At 37.7% G+C, this 25,483-nt stretch overlaps 1 protein-coding gene and 1 pseudogene across 1 annotated transcript in view; both read right to left on the bottom strand.

Annotated features, from left to right (window-relative positions):
- Positions 1-25,483, bottom strand: part of FUT9 (fucosyltransferase 9 (alpha (1,3) fucosyltransferase)) — a 332,528-nt gene that overhangs the window by 283,576 nt on the left and 23,469 nt on the right. The window lies entirely within an intron of this gene.
- LOC102832898 lies at positions 9,327-9,878 on the bottom strand (annotated as a pseudogene).

Below are 25,483 nucleotides of genomic sequence, written 5' to 3' on the forward strand. Positions count from 1 at the left end.
ATGTCATCCCACAACTCTTCTGGTCTTTGGTCTTTAGTGTTTAATGTATCAAATCTGTTCTTCAGATGATCTCTAAATTCAGGTGGGACATATTAAAGGTCACGTTTTGGCTCTGGTGGTCTTGTTTTTATTTTCTTCAGCTTCAATTTGAATTTGCATATGAGTAATTGATAGCTTGTTTCACAGTTTGCCACTGGCCTTGTTTTGACTGATGATATGGAGCTTTTTCATCGTCTTTCTGCAGATGTGGTCATTTTGATTTCTATGTATTCCATCTGCTGAGGTCCATGTGTATAGTCATCTCTTATGCTGTCTATAGAAAGTGTTTGAAATGAACAAATCATTGATTTTGCAGAATTCTATCATGCGTTCTCCAGCATCATTTCTATCACCAAGGCCATATTTTCCAATTACTGAGACTTTTTCTTTGCTCCCAACCTTTGCATTCCAATCACCACTAATGATCAATACATCTTGATTTCATGTTTGATCAATTTCAGATTGAAGAAGTTGGTAGAATTCTTCTATTTTTTATCCTCACTGGCTTTAGTTGTTGGTGTATATATTTGAATAATAGTGGTATTAACTGGGCTTTCCTGTAGGTGTATGGATATTATCCTATCACAGACAGCATTGTACCTCATGACTGATCTGGGTATGTTCTTTTTGACAATGAATGCAACACCATTCCTTTTCAATTTGTCTTTATAGGCATAGTAAACCATGTGGTTGCCAGATTCAAAATGGCCAATACCAGTCCATTTCAGCTCACTAATGCCTAAGATATCAATGTTTATGTGTTCCATTTCATTCTTGACAACTTCCAATTTTTCCATATTCATACTTTCCATATTCTGATTTTCAATGGATGCTTACAGCTGTTTCTCTTCATTTTGAGTTGTGCCCCAACAGTAAATGAAGTTCTCGTGTGCTGGTCTCCAACAGGCTTTATTCCATTCATGTCATCACAGTCAACTCTACTTTATGGAGGCAGCTCTTCCCCAGTCGCATTTTGAGTGTCTTCCAACTTAGGGGCTTGTTTTCCAGCACTATATCTGACAGTGTTTCTCTGCTATTCATAAGGTTTTCCGTTACTAAATATTCGGAAGTAGTTCGGCACTCTTTCTTCCTAGTCTGTCTTTGTCTGGAAGCTCATCTGAAACCTGTCCACCATGGGTGACCCTGCTGGAATTTAAATACTGGTGGCATAGCATTCAGAATCACAGAAACTCACAAGCCACCACAGTACAACAAACTGATAGACGAGTGATGGAGTGTGAAACTAATAAAGCTTAAATATCATTAACAAAAATATAGATTCCTCTCTGCAAAGTGCTTTCCTCTGAAAAGGGAAGACCAGAAAGTCACAGTGGGTATTTGCTATCATTCACCCTCCATAAAAAGAATAAAGTGTCCTGTTCAGTGACAAGGCTTTCTGATTCCTAGGGAAGGTTCAAGAAGTGATGTCTTTTTTGTTTTTATGACACTGAATTCAAATTATATGAATCATTCCTTTCTTTCTGATAAGAATTTAATTGTCTTTTTAGCTTACCACTAGAGGGAAAATTAAATGATCTGTTAAGTATGTTTTACGAAATGACCAAATTTCTCAATGTACAGTAATGCGTTGGAAGTTTAAAACAGATGTGGGTATATAACTTATATATAGCCAGTAATCACCTATTAGGGTCAGTGGGAGTGAAACACTGAAAGTCTCTCTTTGTATCTTTCATATTCATGTTTGGAGGAGATACACACAATAAACTAGTAACAAATAAGTGAAGCAAATAATTGATAGAGCTTGCATGAGGACCTTCTTTAGACGGCTAAGCACAGACTTTTTTGAAGTAGTGACATTGGAATAGAAGCTTAAAATTTAAAAAATGAGTCTGTAGTGTAGTGGTTATGAATCAAGCTGTAAACCGCAAGGTCAGCAGTTCAAAACTACCAGTTGTTCTGCGGGAGAAAAGGTCACTATGACACCACCAAATATTTCTATACAAGGAGTTTTAGGCCGATGGAACATCAACTACAAAAACCTCAGGAAAGTATAGCAAACAACTAACAGTGGAATCTTCAAATTTATCAGATGGCCTTGAAGGCAAGAAGCTGAAAGAGGGCATTAAAGCCATACTGGTATTAGGCTACAGATTTTTTTTTTTTCCTTCTCTCCCTCCTCTCCCCTTTCTGTGATTATAGACAACAGTATCCAATCTAGTTTTGTTTGTTGTTGTTGTTTTGGTGGTTTGTTTTTTGCTTTTTTGCTGTTGCTGTTTTATGTTCCCCCTTCTACCTTTTGGGAACTCTTTCTGTCCCTATATTACCCAAGATGAGACAGCAACTGCTGCCATATAGTCAAGCAGCAATCACACTCTATAAAACACCAAAACCCAGACAAGAACCAATACCAATTGCCATATACCAGTGAGGCAGACAACACCTGTGAAAGTTACTCTGAGTTAAGCAATAAGAAGAGTGAAAAGGGAAGCCCACATCCTACTCACATCTACCTGGAAGTAATCAGAAGGCATAAAAAGTACCAAAACACACAGTCAATTAAATATTAAGGCCACAGATAAATACTAAACATGTCCAAGAAGCAAAAGCAGATGACCATATGAGTACATGTCCAGGAACAAGATAAAATGTCTGAGACAAATCACCCAGAGGTAGACCTAGACGACATTCTGGAAGGAGGGCAGGCCTTTGAAATGCCTGAGAAGGAATTCAGAAAAATGATTTAAAATGTTTCAAAACACTTTACAATGGAGTTGAGAAAAATAAAGATGAAGTCCAGAAAGCACTACAGGAACAATCAAATAAGATAGAGACAGCATTGGAAACTATTCAAAACCTACAGATGATTGATAATAGAATATCAGAAATAGGCAATACACTGAAAGGGCAAGGAGTAGATTAGAAGAGATGGAAGGCAGAACCAGTGAACTGGAAGACAAATCTCTCAATACCACTAAGATAGAAGAACAAACAGAAAAAAGGATTAAAAAAAATCTGAAGAGGGTCTAAGATTCATGTTAGACAACATGAAGAGGAATAATTTAAGAATTATCAGCATTGCAGAAAATACCGGTTTAAAATACCAATTGCATAGCTTTTAGAATCACAAGCCCCCACAGTATATAAACTGACTGACGAGTGGTGGAGGTTGCACATGTTGTTGTTGTTATGTGCCGTGGAGTCGGTTCCGACTCATAGCGACCCTGTATAGGGTTTCCAAGGCTGTACATCTTTACCGGAGCAGAAAGCCTCATCTTTCTCCCACGGAACAGCTGGTAGTTTCAATCTGCTGATCTTAAGGTTTGCAGCCCAATTCGTAACCACTACACTACCAAAGCAATCTAAAATAAAAGGCAGTTGGAATAGTGTCTGAAAGTCATACTAAATGTTGTGTGACACATTGAGAATTTCTCTTAATATCCTTGAGATTCAATTAATCATTGTTTCTTGACTTCTGCTCTTGTTTCCCCCTAAAATTCACTCCTCTTTCCTTAGTTTGACTATTGCTAGCTCCTGAATCCTTCCTCTGACCTCAGTCATTTTATTCCAGGATTGATTTGCCTTTGCTTTCCAATTCTCATCTGTGGTGTGGTGCTCTAGGATAATGCACTAGACCACTAGATCAACTGGAACTGCAATTCAAACTCACCAGCTCCTCTTCAGAAACAGACTTGAAGGTGCTTAACAGCAACAAAATGACTGTGATAGTTGATGGACCAGTTTGGCCCGTCTCATACCACTGAAGCATCTACCTTATGCTGTGTAACTCCCTGAATCCTGACATTCTACTCTCAACATGAGTCTGGACCATCTCCATATCATTCACTACCACGCCAATTAGATCAACTGCCTATATGGTGTGGGAAGTCCTAGTGTGGCACTGTAGGATAAGCATTGGTCTGCTAACTGCAAGGTGAGCCATTCAAACCCAGTCACCACATCTAGGATACTGGTTGTCTAGGAATTGGAACTGAATTGATAGCACTGAACAACATGTTGTATCTCAGTTTATCAAATGAGATTAACATTAACCATAAAAAGCATCTAAAAATCTTTATGATGTGCTGATGTTAAGTGCCATCACTTCATATTACCCACCAAAAAACAAATCCACTGCCCTTGAGTCGATTCTGAGTCATAGCTTTATGATTTACAGTATCAAAGATTTACAGTATCAGAAACATAGTGTTTCTGATATGATAAATCTTTATGGAAACAGTCAGCCTCACCTTCTCTCATAAAGTAGTTGGTGGATTTGAACTGCCAAACTTGTGGTTAACAGCTCAATGTCTAACCCACACCACCATCAGCACTTCTTCATATGCCTTAAAAAAAGAATTTGTTATTGTTAGTGCCATCGAGTCACTTCCGACTCATAATGACCTTGTATAATATTTCTAAGAAGCAGCTGGTGAATTTGAACCTCAGACCTTGAGGTTGAAACTGAACTTGCGGTCCAGCACTTATCCTATAGCTTCACACCAAGACTATACATATACATATACTATAACTACATGTATCAGCTGGAATTTTTGTTAACTTAAACCAGAAATTCATTTATACTAATTATCACTATTATTTAATTTATGCAGTATTTAGTATAATAAAAATAACAAATCCATAACTCGCTGAACATGATAGCTAAGGAACACAAAACTATTTTCAGATGAAATATTTTTTTATCTTGAAGACTTGGTACAGCTTGCAGCTCTGAATAATTAATCATTAGCTGTATTTAAATCAGGAAAATAAACCACAATCTACTACTGGCCAAAAATTCCAATGCCTAGTGCAAGAATTTCAAAGGATAATTGTTTTCTCTTTGAAAGGTCCTGTGACAATGCAAATATCAGACAACATAATAATAGGAAAATATATCAGTAGTATTGTTTGAATGTATTTTGTTTGTTTCCTTGTATTTTTTTTTTTACATTAGATTACCAACATGATTAAACTTTTCAAGAGATAAGCAGTTTTTAAAACAGCCATTCAAATCTGAGCAACTATAAAATGTATAAGAATTTACTAAACAAGATCTGCTACTTTGTAATAACAAAGTAAAATAATTAAATTCAGAAAACTCAATGAGTAGGCTATAAAGACATGTTGCCTTAGCCTAGTGTTTGTTCAAGGACTCATTCCTTCAATTTAGAGACAGACTGTGGATAATGAAAACATAACAAAGACTAAAGGCTTTCATTTGTATACATGTACATCAAATTTTTTCTTAAAGTGGTTTGTGTAGACAAATGATATAAATGATAATGCCTTTGATATTTTGGTCCTCCTTTCCCACATATGCTTATCTAGATAGTCATATAAGTAGAATTACTATTGAGCTTCATAATATCAAATATTACTTTAGAAAGGTTCACACGTGAACGTAAAGTAAAATTAAAGCAAACAAAACGAAATGAAATCAAAGACAAGAATATTGCAGTGGTTGAAACCTGTGAGCAAATTTTACAGACTCTAACTCAGGTCAGATTTAGAGAGCAACAGAGTGTTATTGTTTAAATTATTAATTTAATATACTCAACTCTCCTTGCCACTTAAAAAATCTATTTACAGATTCTGTATCTTATGCTCTTGGAATAAAGTTCTTTGAATAAAACAGAGTCAAGTGTCTGAACAGGCACATGCAAGGTTAAAAAATTGCATTGAAGTAACATGGTATGCAATAGTTTGAAAAAATATGTCATTAAAGTACAGTTAATCATTCACATCAAATACTCTCCAATAGCTAATATTCATATTTTCATTAATTTTCTCTAAAAACTTAAGTCAAATGTGTATCATTTCTAATGTAGATTTATAGACATTATAGAACAAAATGTTTAAGTGAAATAAGACTGCTACTTTCTTTCCCAATAGGAGCAATAAAATAATTTAAAAACTTATGAAACAAAAATAATTGTCAACTACTGTTACTTTAATGGATCAAAGCAATGCCAATTGACATCAAACAAAATATGATAGTTATAACCTTAGAGTAAAAACAGAAGTAGTTTTGTGATATATTCACTACATTTAAAAGGTACGCCATCTCCTGACTTATTAGGTTCCAAAGAACAGGCTATTATAAAAAATTAAAAAAACTGTAGTATGACCACATCAGATCACAAAATGGAGAATGATTACATCATTGCATCACTGCCAAATTATACCACTACATAACTTAAATTACATCATTACATAGCTGACAAAACGCCATTATATAACTAACAAGTCCTAAGAATAATGACCCAGCCAGTTGACACATAACTTTCATTATCACAGCCAGCATTACTCTGATCTAGCACTTCAGCATTATTGCCATACTAAGTACACTGTTAATATGCAAAACAGTTAGATTACATACATTTTTATTGTCATCATGCAAAATGTCAGATAATGAGATCACTGATAAGTGAGGAGTAGATATGTTACCATGCCACAGAACCATAAAAATTTAGTCGAGTGCTGAATTGATCCAGATACTGAAGCCGGACAACAGCTATCATAAGGGTTTCTCAAATGTTGAATGGGTATTTTATAAGCATAAAGATTAATCAACCAAGATTTAATAATTAGGTGTTGTAGGCTCTAGCTTCCTTATATGTAAAATGGGGATAACAATAGAATCTACCTCATAAAAATGTGAGAATTCAATGCATGAAGACACATAGTCTTTAAAACATTAACTGTTTCTGCTGAGTAAGTAAGTAATGTATGTTAGTTATTGTTATTATTGCATAAGCCCTGAAAGCACAGTAGTTAAGTTTACTCAGCTAGTAAGTAAAAGATTGGCAATCCATCCCCACTAGTCAGTCTGTGAAAGAAAGATGTAGCAGTGTGCTTCTATAAAGATTTACACCCTTCGAAATTTAAGAGGCAGTGCTTTTGTCCTATAGGGTCATTCTGGGTCAGAATCACCTTGACGACTATGAGTTTTATATTGGGGTTTTAGTGTTGTTATTGTCAAGGTAGGGCCTAAGGACTCTCAGATATCAGATTTGATTCACCCTTAAAATATCCATCTCTCAAACCCACATCATTACTGTTGCTGAATGCTGTGGAATCTTTTGACTCATCACAATCCCATGCAATAGAGTAAAACTTACCCTATAGCCACAGATTCCTGCCAACCAATTGAAGGGGTCCATAAGGAGCTCTGGTAGCGTAGTGGTTATGAATCGGGCTGCAAACCTTAAGGTCAGCGGTTCAAAACTACCAGCCGCTCCGTGAGAGAAAGATGAGGTTTTCTACTCCCGTGAAGATTTACACCCTTGGAAACCCTGTACAGGGTCTCTATGAGTCAGAACCAACTCGATGGCACTTAACAATAACAACAACAACATATCTGTGTACATTCCAAAGAAAGAGAATCCAACAGAATGTAGAAATATCTAACAAGATCATTACTACTATTTGTAAGTAAAAATTTTGAACACTTATAGTCCAAATACTTGTTGCAGTACATCAATAGAGAGCTGACAGAAACTCAACCTGCATTCAGAATAGGGCAAGGAATAAGGGATATCTTTGCTGATGTCAGATGACTCTTGGATGAAAAGAGAAAAAAATCAGAAAGATGATTACTTGTACTTCACTGATCATGCAATGGCATTTAAATGTATAGATCATAACAAACTACAGACATCATTGAGAATAATGGGTATTCAAGAACATTGAATTCTGACATGGAAAGATAGAGCAGCTGGGGACTCTGCTGTGTGCTGACAGCTGAGGGGCAGGCTTGTGGGGTGTATCCTTTGGTTGTTTGAATGGTTATATCTTCCTGAGTGCTTAGGTGTACATTAAAAAAAAACAAACCAAGAGGGAATGGAAGCAAATGCTGTTGAATGATGATGCATGGAAGGGATTGTAATCAGTGCAATAAAATGAAATACAATAGGATGAATGGAAAGCTGACGTTCTCCCATGTAAACTATCACCCAATTCACACTACAAACTTTTTTTTTTTAAATGCATAAAATCATCACATGGATGAATGACGCTAACTAGTGAGAACTTTGCTGATTTTCCCCCCACAAAAAAAAAAACATTTAATTCGCTTATGAGGAGACTGTACAAGGCAGTTGTTAATTCAAAACAAAGGGTACTGAAATGCTTTAAAATTATAAAGGTGTTTGTGCTAGGGTTATATCCGTTACCATACTTGTTCAATCTGTGAGTCCTGGTGTGGCATTGTAGGAAAAGCACCAGACTGCAAACCATGAGGTTGCTGCGCAAAACCCAGCAGCTGCTCCTTGGAAACCTTTGCAGGGCTGCTATGAGTTGAAATCGACTCCACTTATCAACAACAGTTCACTTTATATGCTGAGCAAATAAAATGAGAAGCTAGGTTATATGAAGAAGAATGGGGCATCAGGATTGGGGAAAGAATCACTAACAACCTCTGATAAGCAGCTGACAGAAATTTTCTTGTGTAGAGGACTTGAAATACTACCAATGAAAATTTAAGACTACAGCCTTCTGTACAGCTTATAGCTCAATGTAAAGAAAACAAAAATACCAACTGACCAATAAATAACAACAAAATAAATGGAGAAAAGATTGCCATTATCAAAGACTTCACCTTACTTGGATCTATAATCAATACTCATAGAAGCAGTTGACAAGAAATCAAATAAAATATTGCATTATATAAATCTTCTGCAGAAGACCTCTTCAAAGTATTCAAGAACAAATATGTGACTTTGAGGACTAACAGTCACTTAACCCAAGCCGTGGAGTTTTCAATTACCTCATATGATTGTGAAAGTTGGACAATGAATAAGGTAGGCCATAGAAGAATCTATGCAACTGAATTACAGTATTGGCAAAAAATACTGAAAATATCGAGAGTGACATACATAGGAAGAACAGCCAGAATGCTCTTTAGAACCATCTCTCATACTTAATAATCTGAACATGGAATGTACAAAGTATGAATCTAGACAAATTGGAAGTGGAACACATAAACATTGATATCATAGGCATACGTGATCTGAAATGGACTGGTTGGGGCCATTTTGAATCTGACAATCACTTGGTTTACTATTCAGGGAATGACAAATTGAAGAGGAATGACATGACATTCACCATCAAAAAGACATTTCAAGATCTATCTTGAAGTAGTACAAGATTCATATGCCTACTGGGAAGACCAGATAAAACCACTGACTCAAATTTATGTACCAACCACTAAACCAGTGATGACAAAATTAAAAACTTCTGCCAACTTCTTTGGGTGTGTGTGTGTGTGTGTATGTGAATGATATCTCATTTAATTATTTTTGTTTACAACTAAAACTCTAGGAATGCTAAATTACGTCCTTACCTGTGAGCTTCTTATACACATCAGAAAACATTTCTGTGTTCTACATTGTTCTGCTGTGCTTTGTCCAAATGAACCTTTATAAGCCAACTGCCATCCAGCTTTACTCGGATTCTCCTGCCCACAATTTCACTTGGGAAGACCAAGTCTTCAAGGATTGCATCATGCACAGCAGTCAGATTGTGGCTCCTCGGATACTTTTGCTTATTTTTGTATGGCTTTTTCGAGTTGGTTTAAGCAGAATTCTCCTCTCAGCAATAAAGACCAGGTGCTTGCCACTGAACTTTTTCTCCAGTTCACATACTAGTTGGACTTGGATTTTCTGGAAAGACTTTAGTTGAGGAACAGGAACAAAGATTATAATAGCTTTCTGACCACCAACTTCAATTTCCTTAGCTGCAGCTATGTTCCACTCTCTTAACTGAGGCTTTAGGTTCGAGTTCATCTCTAGCTCAACAAGAGCCTGAGAAATACCAGACACTAGTTCATTCGGCTTTTCATGATTGGACTTCACAAGCTTCGTGCTTGAACTGAACATGGCTTTTTTCTTGCTGAGCGTCAGCCTAGGAAGAGCCTGCCAACTTCTTTAGTCTGAAATCGATCAAGCATGCATTAAAATATATTGATAATTACTGGAGATTGGAATGAAAAGGTCGAAAACAAAGAGGAAGAATCAGTACTTGGAAAATATGGCCATAGTAATAGAAAAGATGCGGTAGACTTTTTATTTTTTCAAGAAAAATGGCTTCTTCAGTTAAAATTTCTTTTTTAAACACCATAAAAGACAACTGTATACATGGACCACATCAGATGGAATACAGAAATCAACTTGACTACATCTGTGGAAAGCGATAGTGGGAAAGCTACCATCAGCCTAAACAAGGCCACGGGCAGACTATGAAACAGGCCATCAGTTGCTCAGATACAAGTCCAGGCTGAAGCAGAAGAAAATTAAAACAAGACCATGGGAGCCAAAATATGACCTTGAACACATCCCACCTAAATTTAGAGGTTATCTCAAGAAAAGATTTGGTGCAATAGACACTAAAAAATGAAGACAGAATGAAGATGAGAAGAGATATGGGATGGCAACAAGAACATCATACAGGAAGAAAGTAAACAGTCATTAAGAAGACAAGAAAGAAGGAAAAGACCAAAATGGATGTCAGAAGAGACTCTGAAACCTACGCTCCAGCATAGAGATGCTAAAGCAAATGCAAGAAATGAGGAGGTAAAAGAGCTGAATAGAAAATTTCAAAGGTCAGCATAAGAAGACAAAATCAAATATTAAAACAAAATGTGCAAAGACACGAAATTATAAAACCAAAATGGAAGGACATGCTCAGCATTTCTCAAGATGAGGGAACTGATCATAAAAATCCAAGCCTTCACTTCCATTGTTGAAGGATTCTGTGGGCAAAATATTGAATGATGCAGAAAGCACCAAAATGGAAGATGGATGGAATACACAGAGTCACTGTACCAAAAATAAATGGTCGATGTTCAAACATTAAAGGAGATGACATATGATCAAGAGCCAATGATACTGAAGGAAGAAGTCCACAGTGCATTGAAGGAATTGGCAAAATACAAGACATTAGGAATTAATGGAATACAAATTGAAACCTTTCAACAAATTGATATGGAACTGGAGGCACCAATTCCTCTATGTCAAGAAATTTGGAAGACAATTGCCTGACCAACTGACTGAAAGAGATTCATATTTGTTTCTATTCAAAAGATAGGTGACCCAACAGAATGCGGAAATCATGGAACAGTATCATTAATACGTCCCATGCAAGTAAAATTTTGCTAAAGATATTCAAAAGCAACACACAAAAACAGCTGCCCTACAAGCTTTAATCTCTTGCAGATTTTGGCCACTTTGGCCACATGATCTTACTCATCCAATGGTTCTCAAAATGTAAGTGGCAGACAGAGATGGAGCTTGAAGTCGTTGACAAGCCCCTATTTGGTGAATCACAATGCAAAATAAGTTTCATGAGGAAGTGGCCCACATGTCCATGGTTGCCATTCTTGTCACTTAACCTTCCTTCTCTCAGTCTGCATCTATGACCACTTGAGAAGTTTCTTACACTTTAGTGAGGAATAGAAAACATATCCCTAATTTACAAATGGTTCTGTATAATATGTAGGCATCACTCCAAAGTGGACAGCAGCAAAGATGCAGACGCTTTCTGGGACCTCAGTGAATGACAGAGGTGAAAGAAGGATTCTCCTAGTGGGTATAACTTTGAGTAGTGCACCTGGTTGTTTATTTTGCTTGGAAGGAGAAATGGCCAGATGTGTAATAAAAATGATGATTCATAAAGTACAGCCAATGGTTTGGCTAGGTGTTCAGGGACTTGGGAATAAAAGCAATTGGAAAATGTGTGACCAGAAGGTTTGGAAAAGATGCATGCAGATATACCTCTTTGCAACAGTCAAAGAAGTGAAGATATTTGTGTCTCATGTGACTGCTTACCAAGTCACTAAGAAAAGGAGGATTTAAGCAATCAAGTACATGGGATTGCATGTACTCCTGTCACTGCCCATGGGTTTATGAACAAACTGACTACAGTGATACAAATGGAGGTTATACATGGGTTCAATAACAAAAACTCTCTCACCAAGACTAATTTGGGTACAGCAACTGCTGAGCCCAATCTGCCAGTAGCAGATATCCACACTGAGGCCTCAATATGGCATCCCTGCCTACGGACAGTTAGCCAAAACTTGATACCAAGTTGACTACATTGGACCACTTCCATCATGGAAAGGGAAGTGTTTTCCTCCTACTCAGACACACATTTAATCTGGATACAGACTTGTCTTCTCTGTATGCAATGTTTCTGCCAAAATTACCATCTGTAGACTTACGTGGTATCCCTGAAGAGTTGCCTCAAATCAAAGAACTCACTTCAAAGCAAATGAGGTGTGGCATGGGTCCATGTTTATGGAATTCACTGGTCTTACCATGTTCCCCATCATCCTGAAGCAGCTAGACTGATAGAATGATGGGATGACTTTCTAAAGACAGAAGTACAGTGCCAACTATGTGGCAATATCTTGCAGGCTTGGAGAAACGTTTTCCAGGAGTCTGTGCACACTGTAAACCAGTATCCAATACGTGGTGCTGTTTCTCCCATAACAAGGATTCATTGATCTAGGAATGAAGGTCTGGAAATGGGAGTGTCAACACTCATTATGATCCCTAATAATCTGACAAAATTTTTGCTTCCTGTGCCCGCAATCCTGTGTTCTGTGGATCTAGAAGTCTTCTACAGGGAGGAATGCTCCTATTGGGAAACACAATACTCATTTCATTGAACTGGATCTATGACCAGGGACTTCTCATATCCTGGATCAACCAGCAAAGAATGGAGTTATTGTATTGGCTGTTGTGATTGATCCTGATTAAGGGGAAATTGGAGGTTGAGAAGGGTACATCAGGAATGCAGAAGATTCTTCAGTATGTTTCTAGTACTATCATGCTTTGTGATCAAAGTCAATGGAAAACAATGAAAACCCAATTTTGACATGACTTCTTTTGGTCCACATATTTCAGGGATGAAAATGTGGGTGACCTCATTGGGCAAGGAGCTCTGGTTATATAGTGGTTACCAATCAGACTGCAAACCGCAAGGTCAGCAGTTCAAAACTACCAGCTGTGCCATGGGAGAAAGCTGAGGCTATCTGCTCCCGTAAAGATTTACAGCCTCGGAAACCCTGTACAGGGTCGCTATGAGTCGGAACCGACTCCATGGCACATAACCACCAACCACCACCTGGCAAAGGGCCACAGTCAGCTGCGGTGCTTAATGAGGGCAAAGGGAATGTGCAATGTGGGGAGGAAGAAGGTAGATAGGACCATGTGAACACATGATAGAATGAGGACTGTAGTTATTTTGATCATTCCTTCCATATTATATATACATGCTATTGTTGTTGTGAAGTGACTTCAGGATGGTTCTGACACATAGCAACCTTGTATGGGGTTTCCGAGGAATGACTGGTGAATTTGGACCACCAACCTTATGATTCAAAGCGACTTTGCCATCCGGCGCATTAACCCACAGCACCAATAGTGAAAATATTTTTTTCTTGTCCCACCCTTACTCCATTATTTATAAAAATAGACATAAATAGGGCTAGTGTGGGTTTAGTTGTATCCTTTGGGGTGCAAGTATGACCTTACAATCATTATTTAATGATTATGTATAATTTAAAGAGATGTGTGCAGGTACCAAGGTCACAAGAAATGGACTAGATGATTAGAGTTATGTGTCAATTTAGCTAAGCCATGATTCTCATTGGTTTGGCAGATATTATGTAATCAACTCCCATTTTGCAATTTGATTTTTGTGAACTATCAGTTCAGAGGGGTATTTCCTTGGGGAAAATAGAGAGAGAGAGCTTCTGTCAAAGACTGTTGTTGTTGTTGTTAAGTGCCATCGAGTCGGGTCCGACCCATAGCGACCCTGTACAGGGTTTCCGAGGGTGTAAATCTTCACGGGAGTAGAAAGCCTCATCTTTCTCCCGCGGAGCAGCTGGTAGTTTCGAACCACTGACCTTAAGGTTCGCAGCCCGATTCGTAACCACTACGCTACCAGAGCTCCTTTGTCAAAGACTGCTCTCTCTCAATCCTGCATCCAACTCGTTATTCTGCAATCTCCAGATCTGGGACACGAGCCAGCAGCCTGACACTTGACCTGAATGAAGATTTAGAAATTTTCTAGTTCCCACAACCCATTAACCAGCAACCTTCTGAAGCCTGACCAGAAGATTTTGGGTTTCTCAGCCTGTGCAAGCCTCCAGTCTTGCTTGCTTCCACAAATGCTTGAGCCATTTCCTTGAAATAAACATACAAGGGACTTCAAAAACCTCTTGGAAAATAGAATGAAAAGATAACACAATTTTTCCATGAACATTTTTGAAGCCCCTTATATTTATATAGATGTTTTACTAGTTTGCCTACTCTACAGAACTCAGCCTAAGACATCAACTATTTTTAATATTGATTTTGCTATCAAAATATAAAGGAGCTCTGGTAGCATAGTGGTTATGAATAGGGCTACTAACCTCAAGGTCAGGAGTTCAAAACTACCAGCTGTTCCATGGGAGAAAGATGACGCTTTCTGCTCCTATAAAGATTTACTGCAGGGTTGCTTTACGTTGGAACCAACTCCCCGGCACACCACCGCCATCAAAATGTAAAATACAACTGTAGAGCCATTGCTTCCCTATGCACAAATAACAATTTCAGGCAAAATTAATTCCGCTCTAAACACTTGGCTATTTCCAGTAAATCTTTATTTCTCTGAATTATCTAGATAATAGTTACCATTCTCTTCTTTATTTCTGTAAAAACACAGTATTTAAGAGAATACTATTCTTCAATAATATTTATCTGCAAATGAATTAAACCACAACTAAAGAGGATACATCAGATTAGAAGTAGCAACTATAATTTTGTGAATAGATTGTTTAGTGTCCCCAGTAGAATTTCAAAATAACATAGCACAGAGACTTATGGAGGCAGAGATATCTTTAGAACTGTGCTTTTATTAATGAAAAAACTAATAGAGGATTTAAATGATTCACTTTTTAGATCTATCTCAGGGCCAGGTAAGGGACTAAGTGGTTGGTGCAGTGTTTTTTCTCCCAGACTACATTGCCAGTACCTTTGCAATGTTGCTATTATTTTTCTATGTAGAAACATGACATTGAAACCATAACATACGGAAAACCACTTGTCTTAATATGAATAGATGAGTAACTAGATTATATTTAATTTTGAATTATTTATTCAAGGTTTATACAACTTACATATAGATTAACAATCCTATAGTCTAGAAAGTACAACAGGGAATAATTAAGAGTGATAAAGAATCTTTCATCCTGCTATTCTTGGACAGGAATTCAATATATCAAATATTTACTATGTGCCAAGCACTCTGCTGAAAGTTATAGTCCTCAAGTAGTTGTTGACAGTCTGCTAGATGGGGAAGATATTGTTAAATTCCATGGAGTCAATTCTGACTCATAGTGACTCTGTATAGGGTTTCCAAGGAGTGACTGGTAAATTTGAACCACCAACCTTATGATTTGCAGTCCAGTGCTTATCTTACATCCCCCCACCTAGACTCCAGATGGGGAAGATACAGCTATATAAGTAACATTCTCAAAGTTGTGTTTTGCAAGATGAATCAGAAGGAAAAAACTGGAGAAATGAAAACCTACTAGGGGGCAACACAGGGGTGACGGGGCCAGGGAGTGGTCGGCAAAAAACACTTCAGTACAAAACCTGAAATTTCTGGTAGATTGCTGCCACTTCCACCCTCACCTTCCCACTACATCTTTTACACATTTTCTTTTTTAAAGTGATAAAGGAAAAGGAAAAGGAAAAGGAACCTATTGTAACTTCAACAAACCCTTTTCTCTTTCAATATCTTTCTTGGAGACAGTCACTACCAAACTCAAACCAAGAAATCATCCTGGACTGCTGCTTTGCCTATCACCTTCCACATTCCAATACTCAACTCTTATTCAGAACTTCAAACATGGTCACTGTACATCTACCCTGGGCTGAAAATGTGAATTTCACCCTATGTACAAAGAATCTTAATCTACATTTTAACAAGATCCCCAAGTGATACTCAGGTATCACCAGGTGCTCCTCATGCCTTGTTAAAATGTAGATTTTGATTCATTTTATCAGTGGGAGAAATGTAAATTTTCAGCAGGGGGTTGAACGGAATGAACTAGTTCAAAGCTCTGAATTCTATCAGTAATATGTCTTTTTATATAAATCAATATCTACCCACACGTCAGTGTTCTGGCTCTCCTCTTTTCTTTCACTTAGACTACTGCATCTGGATTTAGCCTCTTCAAACCTATATTGTTTCCCAAGAGCCTACCAAATAGCATCCACCACCTATAAAATAAGGAGTCCTGGTGTGGCACTGTGGTTAATAATGCACCAGACTAGAAAGTCATTTATACTGCAAAGTCAGTGGTTCAAACTCATCAGCTGCTCCTCAGAAACCCAATAAGGGTTGCTATGGGTCAAAACTGAATCGAGGGCACTTCATAACAACAACAACCTGCAAAATAAAGTTTAAGTTAATTTGCATTTCACTGTGGCACTGTGGGTTAATATGCTGGACTGCAAAGTCAGTTTCAACTGCAAGGTCGGTGGTTCAAGCTCACCAGCCGATCCTATACAGGGTTACTATGGGTAGGAACCAACTCGACAGCATACAACAACAACAAACAATTTTGTGAACTGGTCCCTTTCTTTCTCACCTTATCTACCACTTCCTTTCAATCTTTGTTGTTATTGTTAAGTGCCCTAGAATTTGTTCAGACCCATAGAGACCCTGTATAGGGTTTCCAGGGATCAGTTGGTGAGCTTGAACCACTGATCTTGCGGTTCAAATCAACTTTGGAGTTCAGGGCATTAACCCACAATGCCACACAAGGTTCCATTAATTAGCTCTACCTCCTCCAAAAATACAGAAATACTTGTGGTTCAGGAAATGTGCCATGGTTTTGCTCTTCTCTGCCTTCTACAAGTGGTCTTTTTGTGGAATGCCAGCTGTTAAGAAAGCTATTTTTACAGCACATGACTGCATTATTGAGCTGTTGGATTGGCTGTATTATTGAGTTATTAGATAAATAAATTAATTCCTTATAGTATAGTGCTTCCTGTTTAAATTTTTTTAGTCTAAAAGAGTGATTTCTTCTTCCTAATGGTTCTTGTTGTTAAATACTGTCCAGTTGGTTCCCATTCATAGTGACCTTGTACAGGGTTTCTGAGGAGCGGCTAGTGAACTTGAACTACTGACCTTGCAATTCAAACCGACCTTGTAGTCCTGCACTTTAACCCACATTGCCACACCAAGACTCCTCATGGTCCTTAGATATATGAATCGTATGAACTTTACTAGATACGAGCACTACCTTTGTTGCTGTTAAGTGTTGTCAAGTCAGTTCTGACTCATGGTAACCCTGTATAGGATTTCTGAGGCTTTAAATCTTCACTAGAGCAGAAAGCCTCATCTTTCTTTCTGTATAAGGTTTCTGAGGAGCAGCTAGTGAGTTTGAACTGCCAACCTTGTTGTTGTTGTTGTTGTTGTTGCTGTTGTTAAGTGCCTTTGAGTTGATTCTGACCCAGAGTGACCCTGTATAGGGTTTCCAAGGAGCAGCTGGTGAGCTTGAACCACTGACCTTGCAGTTCAAATGACTTTGCAGTCTGACGCATTAGCCCACAGCGCCACACCAGGCCAACCTTAGGCACTCAAATAATTTACAATCTCTGTCTAACAATGAATATGTTTATTACAATTCAGGCATTAATTTAGGAATGGACAATTTAAGAATTAAAATGACTTTAGTGAGGCCATTGTCTACAACAAACACAATATGATATGTTAATGATTGGTACTTAGCATGTAATATGACTCCTGATGTGGCAATGGAGAATAAACATTGGACTGCTAACTGCAAGGTCAATGGTTCAAACTCACCAGCTGCTCTTCAGAAACCCTATATGGGTTCACAACTATAAGTTGGAACCTACCCAATGACACTTAATAACAGTAAAAGCATGTAATAACAATCTGAATAAAAGAAGGAAGGAAGGGAGAGAGGAAGTCAGAAAAGAAGGAATGAAGGAAGGAATAAGAGAGAAATTGTTTGAATTTAAAAGTCAGAGAGGTTTGATTTTCTCACATTTTTTTATCTAAGAAACTCCTGTACAGATAATATTTTATTTTAAAAATGTAAAGGAAATTAGGTGTACATGTACACTATTTATTGATCACCTGCTATACACTTAAACTGTTTATGAGATAGAAACATAGCAACAAACAAGATAGAGATTATAACAGTTTTCCCTGAGCTTTGATTTCAGGGAAATAATAAACAGTAAGAAAAATTTCAGATGGTGTGAGTAATGTAAATACAATAAAACAAAATAATGTGATGGAGAGTGACACGTTTAATAAGATGACCATGGTCGCCTCTGTGGGTAGGTAATACTTGAGTAGTGACCTACAGGAGTGAAGCACAACCCAGGCAGAAAAAAAAAAGTATCATGTGCACAGACTCTTCAATGTAACCAATCTTGTCAATTACCTGATATGGAAAAGTGACAAGTGGTATAAATTGAGGCCAAGGCAGAAGACCAAGTAATGCTTTATATGAATTTATGGGAAACTAATGAAACAGCTTCTGGTATGGTACTGCAGGATAATGCACTAAACTGGAAAAGTCATTTTGAATTGCAACTTCAGTAGTGCAAACACACCAGCTGCTCCTCAGAAACTCTACTACTCTACTACACATAGTTGTTATGAGTGAGAACTGGATCGATGGCACTTAACAGCAAAGAAAAATGTGATGAAATTGAAGAATTCTATTAAGTTCTTCAGTCTAAAATTGATCATCAAAAAGCAGAGGACAATAAATACTGGTGAGGATGTGGAGAGACTGGGACTCTCCTACATTGCTGCTGAGAATGCAAAATGGTCCAACCACTCTGGAAAACAGTAGATACATGCACACCAATGTTCATAGCAGTACTATTCACAATAGCAAAAAGATGGAGACAGCCTAAGAGCTCATCAGTGGAAGAATAGATAAACTGTGGTACATACACACAATACTATGCTACCTTGAAGAATAGCAATGAAGCTGCAAATCACCACATAGCATGGTTGAACCTTGAGGACATTATGCTGAGTTAAATTAGTCAGTTACAAAAGGACAAATATTGCATAAGACCATTTTTGTAAAAGCTTAAGAAAAAGTACCCATACTAAGATGGAAAAAAAAAATATTTGTTGGTTATCAGGGGTTGAAGGGAGGGGATGGTAGTGCACCGGTTAGAGGATAGTCACATCCTAGTTCGAGATAGGGGGCGGTTTGAGGAGGGCAATTTACAAGGAAAGGGAGGGGAATGAAAGAGCAAGGTAGATAGGAAAATACTTAGGCAGGTTTGCATGGACTAAATGGGACAGAAGTAAACAATGAATATGTTAAAACTTGTAACAATAGGACTTTGGGATACAGGGATCAAGGCACAACCTGAATGGGTAAAAGTGGGGAAATAATGTTAAGATGCTTGATTGTCTTATGGATATTGGTTTCCCTTGCCTGTTGTTTTTGTTGTTGTTGTTAAGTGCCGTCGAGTCGGTTTCGACCCATACCAACCCTGAACAGGGTTTCCGAGGCTATAAATCTTTACGGGAGCAGATCGCCTCATCTTTCTCCCACGGTGCAGCTTCGAACTGCAGACCTTGCTGTTCGCAGCCCGATTCGTAACCACTACGCTACCAGAGCTCCTTTGCCTACTATTATAAAATAGACACTTGAGTAGGATAGAAAGGAATGCTGGGAAACAGGATTACAGAAAACCTGTCTTCAGCCTATAACTGATTGGAATACCTAAAAGGGGTTCTAGAACTTGCCTAGTGAAATAGGCTTCCTGCAGAGTCTTTGCAGTGTATAGACTCCTGAGCCCCATCCAGAATCTGCTGAGGTGGAACATTCCCACTTGAAATGCCATACAGACCACCCCAGAGCAGTGAAAGGAATAGTAGATACTTCTTGAAAGAAAGACCACCAGGAAAAATCCAAAACAAAAATGGCAGTCTGATTGGCTACTACAAGAACAAGCAAGTTGTCTGCCAGGGACCCATCAGGGCAAGCAATCAAGTCCCTTCAGGACAAACCCCCTTCCAATACTGAAACTCAAAGGGAATCCATGAGCAGGCATGTACGCTTGCTGGCGACCATGTTGGTCTACTTGTGATCAGAAATGGGGAAAAGGCAGTAATGAAGATATGGGCTGAGTTTTACCACGTTCCATACTCCTGTTGACCTTGAGATGAAAGAGAAGAGGAAGGGCTTGGTCGGTCCGAAGTGTAGCTAGACTTGGGGACACCTGAGCCCATGCATGGGCAAGGACCTAGCCACAGAGGTAAATCTCAGAATGAAGTGTCCAGTTGATATGAAGTGAGGGGAGATACACAAGAACACCCAAACTTGTAACTAGTAACTAATTTCACCTACCTTTGATGGCTTGATGATCAGAACCTGACTAGAGGAAGATAAAGAAATTTAATAAAGGAAGAAAGTGTAAATTGCTATAATTTGATTAACTCGATCTACACTTATGAATATGTTGTTGTTGTTAAGTGCTGTCAAGTCGATTCCGACCCATAGTGACACTGTATAGGGTTTCCAAGGAGCAGCTAGTGAGCTTGAGCTTTGCAGTTCAAATGACTTTGCAGTCTGACGCATTAGCCCACAGTGCCACACCAGACTTATGAATATAGCAGCTTAAAATACCAACAGAGGAGGGAAGGAATCTTCACATCAAGGATCAAACTCCTCTGCACACAGGATTGATAGGGAAGGGCAATTTAAACACTGGCTACTATAATTGGGGTGGGGTGGGGAAATACAAAGGTATAAAGTAGTTGGCTTATAAGTTTTCAAGAGGGAGTTAAGTTTCAAAGTGTGGGGTGGGGGAGAAAAGAATTCCCACTGAAAGGAGATTGGGATACGATTCATTGATTGAATAGTGGTGAGTAGCTGTTTTCATACTAATTGCAATTGTCACAACTGTAAAGGTAGTTGTATAACAAAAAGGGGGCAGTAGCTAATTTTGCATTCCAGGAGCAGAGAACCTTAGGGCCATCAAGAGAGAAGAGAATGAAGGAACTTGGCACCCTAACCAGAGTATCAGTGACACCAGAGATGGAGGCAGATGTGATGGCAGGGAGAGATTGAGCAGCTGAGGACTCTTTCTCATGGGAAGAGAAAGGCTGTGTACTGGTGGCCAGGAGACTGATTTCCTGAATACGGCCTGTGGTTGTTTAAATGATTATATATTCCTGCGTGGTTTATTTTTTTAAATATACATGCACTAGAGGCTAGACACATGTTGACATGGGTGACAGGGCAGACAATATACAACTGGAGGGAGGTTGGTAGAGGAAAGATGGTGAGTGATGGGAGACAGGGAGGAATGCAGTGGTTGGAGTAGAGGTTAAATGCTGTTAACTGTTGGTGCATGAGGGGATTGCAACCATATAATGAAGCAAGGCATAGGATTTGTTGAATGTGAAACTGATGATCTGCTCTGTAACCTTTCACTCAATTCACAATGAAGTGTTTAAAAACAAAATGAAACAAACAAACAAAAAACTGTGGATAACATTGTGAACAATGGGGATTCCAGAACATTTAATTGTGCTTATAAGGAAACTACATGGGCTTATGAGGAAACTGTATGTTAAAGGAGAACAAGCGATATGAATTGTATAAAATCAGAAAAGATGTGTGTCAGGGTTGTATCCTTTCACCATGTCTATTCAATCTGTATGCTGAGCAAGTAATCTGAGAACCTGAATTATATGAAGATGAACAAGGCATCAGGACTGGAGGAAGACTCATTAACTGGGATATGCAGATGACACAACCTTGCTTGCTGGAAGTGAAGAAAATGTAAGTAAGCTGCTTACTGATGAAGATCAAAGACTACAGCCTTCAGTATGAATTGCTCCTCAATGTAAAGAAAATGCAAATCTGCAAAACTGTAACAATAAGTAATATCATGATAAATGGAAAAAAGATTGATGTTGTCAAAGACTTCATTTTGTTTGAATTCACTATCGATACTGATGGAAGCAGTAGTGCACTTGACCTAAGTCATAGTATTTTAAATTACTTTACAAGCATGTGGCGGTTGGATAATTAATATGAAGACCATATTAGAATTTGTGCATTTGAATTATGGTATTGGTGAAAAATATTAAAATAACAGACTTCCAGAAGAACAAACAAATGTGTCTTGGAAGAAATACAACTAGATGCTCCTTAGGAGCAAGGATGGTGAGGTTCTGTCTCTCATACTTTGTTGTCAGGGAAGACCATTCCTAAGAGAAAGACATGATGCTTGCTAAAGTAGAGGGTCAATGAAACAGAGGAAAACCCTCAAAGAGAAGTTTTTACATAATGGCAGTGACAATGGCCTTGGACAAAACAATTGTGAGGATGGTGAGGAACTGGGTAGCATTTAAGTCTGTTGTGTATAGGTTCATTGTGAGTCAAAACTTACTCAATGGCACCTAACAATGATGAATGATGAATAGTAGTAAGCATGTTTCATAGAGTGAACTGTATAACCACAAAATATTTGTCAACTTGGCTGGCCCATGATTCTCAGTGGCTAAGCATTTATGCAACAATGTAATGTGATCAGCTCTGATTTGATGTCAGGGAACTAGGATAAGATGCAATACACTTAATTAAGTTACAACCCTTGTCTGATGAAAGGGTAATTTCCCTAGGATGTGGCCTTCATCACTTTTTTTTAATCTTACAAGTGAGAAGCAAGCAAAGAAAGACAGAAGGACTTCAGTACCAGTAAGAAAGAAGAGCCAGAAGTGGAGCATGTCCTTTGGATGCAGGGTTCTTGTGCTGTGAATCTGTAAGACCCAGATGAAAACTGATGCTAAGACACATGGAGATCTCCAAGGGATGCCAAGCCCACAAATGTTGAAAGAGGACAAGGATCATCCCCCAGAATCTAGAGCATACAGAGAAAGAAAGCCTTACCCCAGAGCCAGTGTTCTGAATTTGGACTTCTGGTTTCCTAAACTGTAAGAAAATAGATTTCTCTTTGTTAAGACCATTCACCACCTCTGGTATTTATGTTATAGTTGAACTATTAGATAACTAAGACAGATGGGAATGATTGCCTTGGAGTCAGTAATGGAATATATGATTGAATATGCTCAGTTCAATTAAATAAACACTTCCTGAGTGTCTACAATGTATCCTTGTTGTGATGGTGTTCTTAGTTGTGTGGAGTTGATCTGAATCATGGCAACACAATGTTTGAAGAGTACAACTGTGCCACAGTTTTTCAAAGCCATGACAGTTCAGAAGCAAATCACTAGACTTGTTTTCCAAGGTGCTTCTTGCAACTAACATTCTGGTTTGTAGTCCACCATCATTTTGTTTAACAATCCAGCACTGAATCAGTTGTACCACTTACAACTTAATAATAGGGATACAAAGATGAAAGATACCTTCCTTGCCTTAGAAAGTAGGCAATGTAAAGGGAAAGGCAGTAAATTAACATAACTTTAGAATTATACACTATGTGTTAAGGTAGAAACACTGAAAGATACTGTGTGGGTAAATTACAGGCTGGTAGTTTGAAAAGTTTCCTGGTAGAGTTAACACTTGCATTCAAAGTTTATTAATAAGGCAAAGATATAAAAATAAAGGATGTTCCATGCATTCATGAAAAAGGAAAGACTAAGGTAAAATAAATATGCATGTTCATTTAGGTGGTGTGAAGGTCTTTCAAGTCATTATTGTTGTATGTTAAGTTTCATCAAGTCGGTTCCGATTCGTAACAACTCTGTCTAAGGTTTCTGAAGAGCAGCTAGTAGGTTTGAACTGCCAACCCTTTGATTCACAGCACTAGTAAAGTTTAAATATGGTCTGGGCACTAGTAGAAAATAGAATTTGGGACATAAGCAAGAAAGAAATCAAGAAAAGTTTTAAAGTCAGTTCAAACTGTTCAGACATTATCCTGAGGTGAATTAAAAGTCATTGATGGGCATTTGGGGAGTAGATTGGAGGTAGTCAGATTTGCATTTTAAATAGAATTCTGGCAGCTGATAGAGAACATATTGGACATATTTTTCCCCAAGCTACCATTCTGGAAGAGAATCTCTTTCCTAGAAATGCCAAATATTTTTCTGTGTTTTTCAAACACCTTTTAACCATGATAGTCTCCAACATTTTTCTTCTCCAAATTAAATGTATAGTTTCAGTGATTATGGTAATGAGGAAGAATAAAAAGTGGTTTATGTGCTTTATTAGCCAACATTATATGACAGAGTCTGTAATGCCTTCAGTTTTTATCGTAGATTCCATGATAGCAGTGAATTCATCCCAGCAAAATATGACCAAGGATCCTCTCTGATGATTATTTCTAACCTTTCTGCATCTTTCTCCTAAAAATCTTAAGTATTCTCATTTGGTTATATAATTGGATATTAAATAGAAAAATTATGTCTTCTCAAAATCTCATGATTTCCAAGTTTGCATTTCTTGTATCTATGCTGTCATCTTACATATCTTTCTTTAAAGCCATATGACCTTTAGTCAAGAATCGATCTCTGCTTTAGGCAGCACACACCTAGAATGAGGATTCAGACTCAAGTGTGTTTCCAGTGTGTGCATTAGGTTCTAGTTAGTTACTCAGTTGAAAACTTCTAGAACCTTCAGAATCATTGCCCACCTTTAAGAATTGGTTAATGTTGAAATGCATGTTTCACTGGTATTATAAGGGCCATTATTGAACTACTGTCTCCTCCTCACCTATCATTAGAGTAATTTTTTTTTTAATCTGGCTTTATGAATTCTGTATTAAACATTAAGCATAAATGGCTAATGAAAATATTATAGAGTTTCTAGGTACATTGCTCTGTGGAGAAGTTCAAAGGTTTTTATTCTAAATTCAACATTTAACAATGTTGATTTCATTTTTACTCTAGAGACTAATGTTCACATATTTACATATCTTTATGGAGGTAGTGAATAATAATTTCAGTGGATAAACTTTCAATTCTATCTTTGTTATTTTCAGTCTCCTCTTTCCAATGTTTGCTATTCGCAATTTTTTCCATGTCAAAGTCATTAAATTTCATTAATTTAATCATTTTCTTGACCACTCTAGGCCAATTATTCCTGTACTCTTTCTTCAAGAGCTCATTTGCATGAATGTACTCACAATCACTCTTTTAATATTCCATCATTATTTCACTCAGTTACTGTATTATTAAAACATTTTATATTCTAATCAAAGATTGAAAGACAATCTCATACTGTACCATGAAATGCCCTTGGACTAAAAGACTGGCACATCATTTAGCATCCTTGGATTTTAGTGTACTAATTGAAAAATGGAAGGCTTGACTCAGTAGTACTCAATAGTGTCTTAATTACAACAAGCCATTTATAGGATATGATGAACACTATTGATTTACTCTCCAAATATATATTGTTTATATTATATGTATTTTGTTTTTATTAAGTGCCATTGAGTTG

This window comes from Chrysochloris asiatica, unplaced genomic scaffold (genome assembly GCF_000296735.1).
Source record: "Chrysochloris asiatica unplaced genomic scaffold, ChrAsi1.0 scaffold00084, whole genome shotgun sequence".
Classification (NCBI taxonomy): domain Eukaryota; kingdom Metazoa; phylum Chordata; class Mammalia; order Afrosoricida; family Chrysochloridae; genus Chrysochloris; species Chrysochloris asiatica.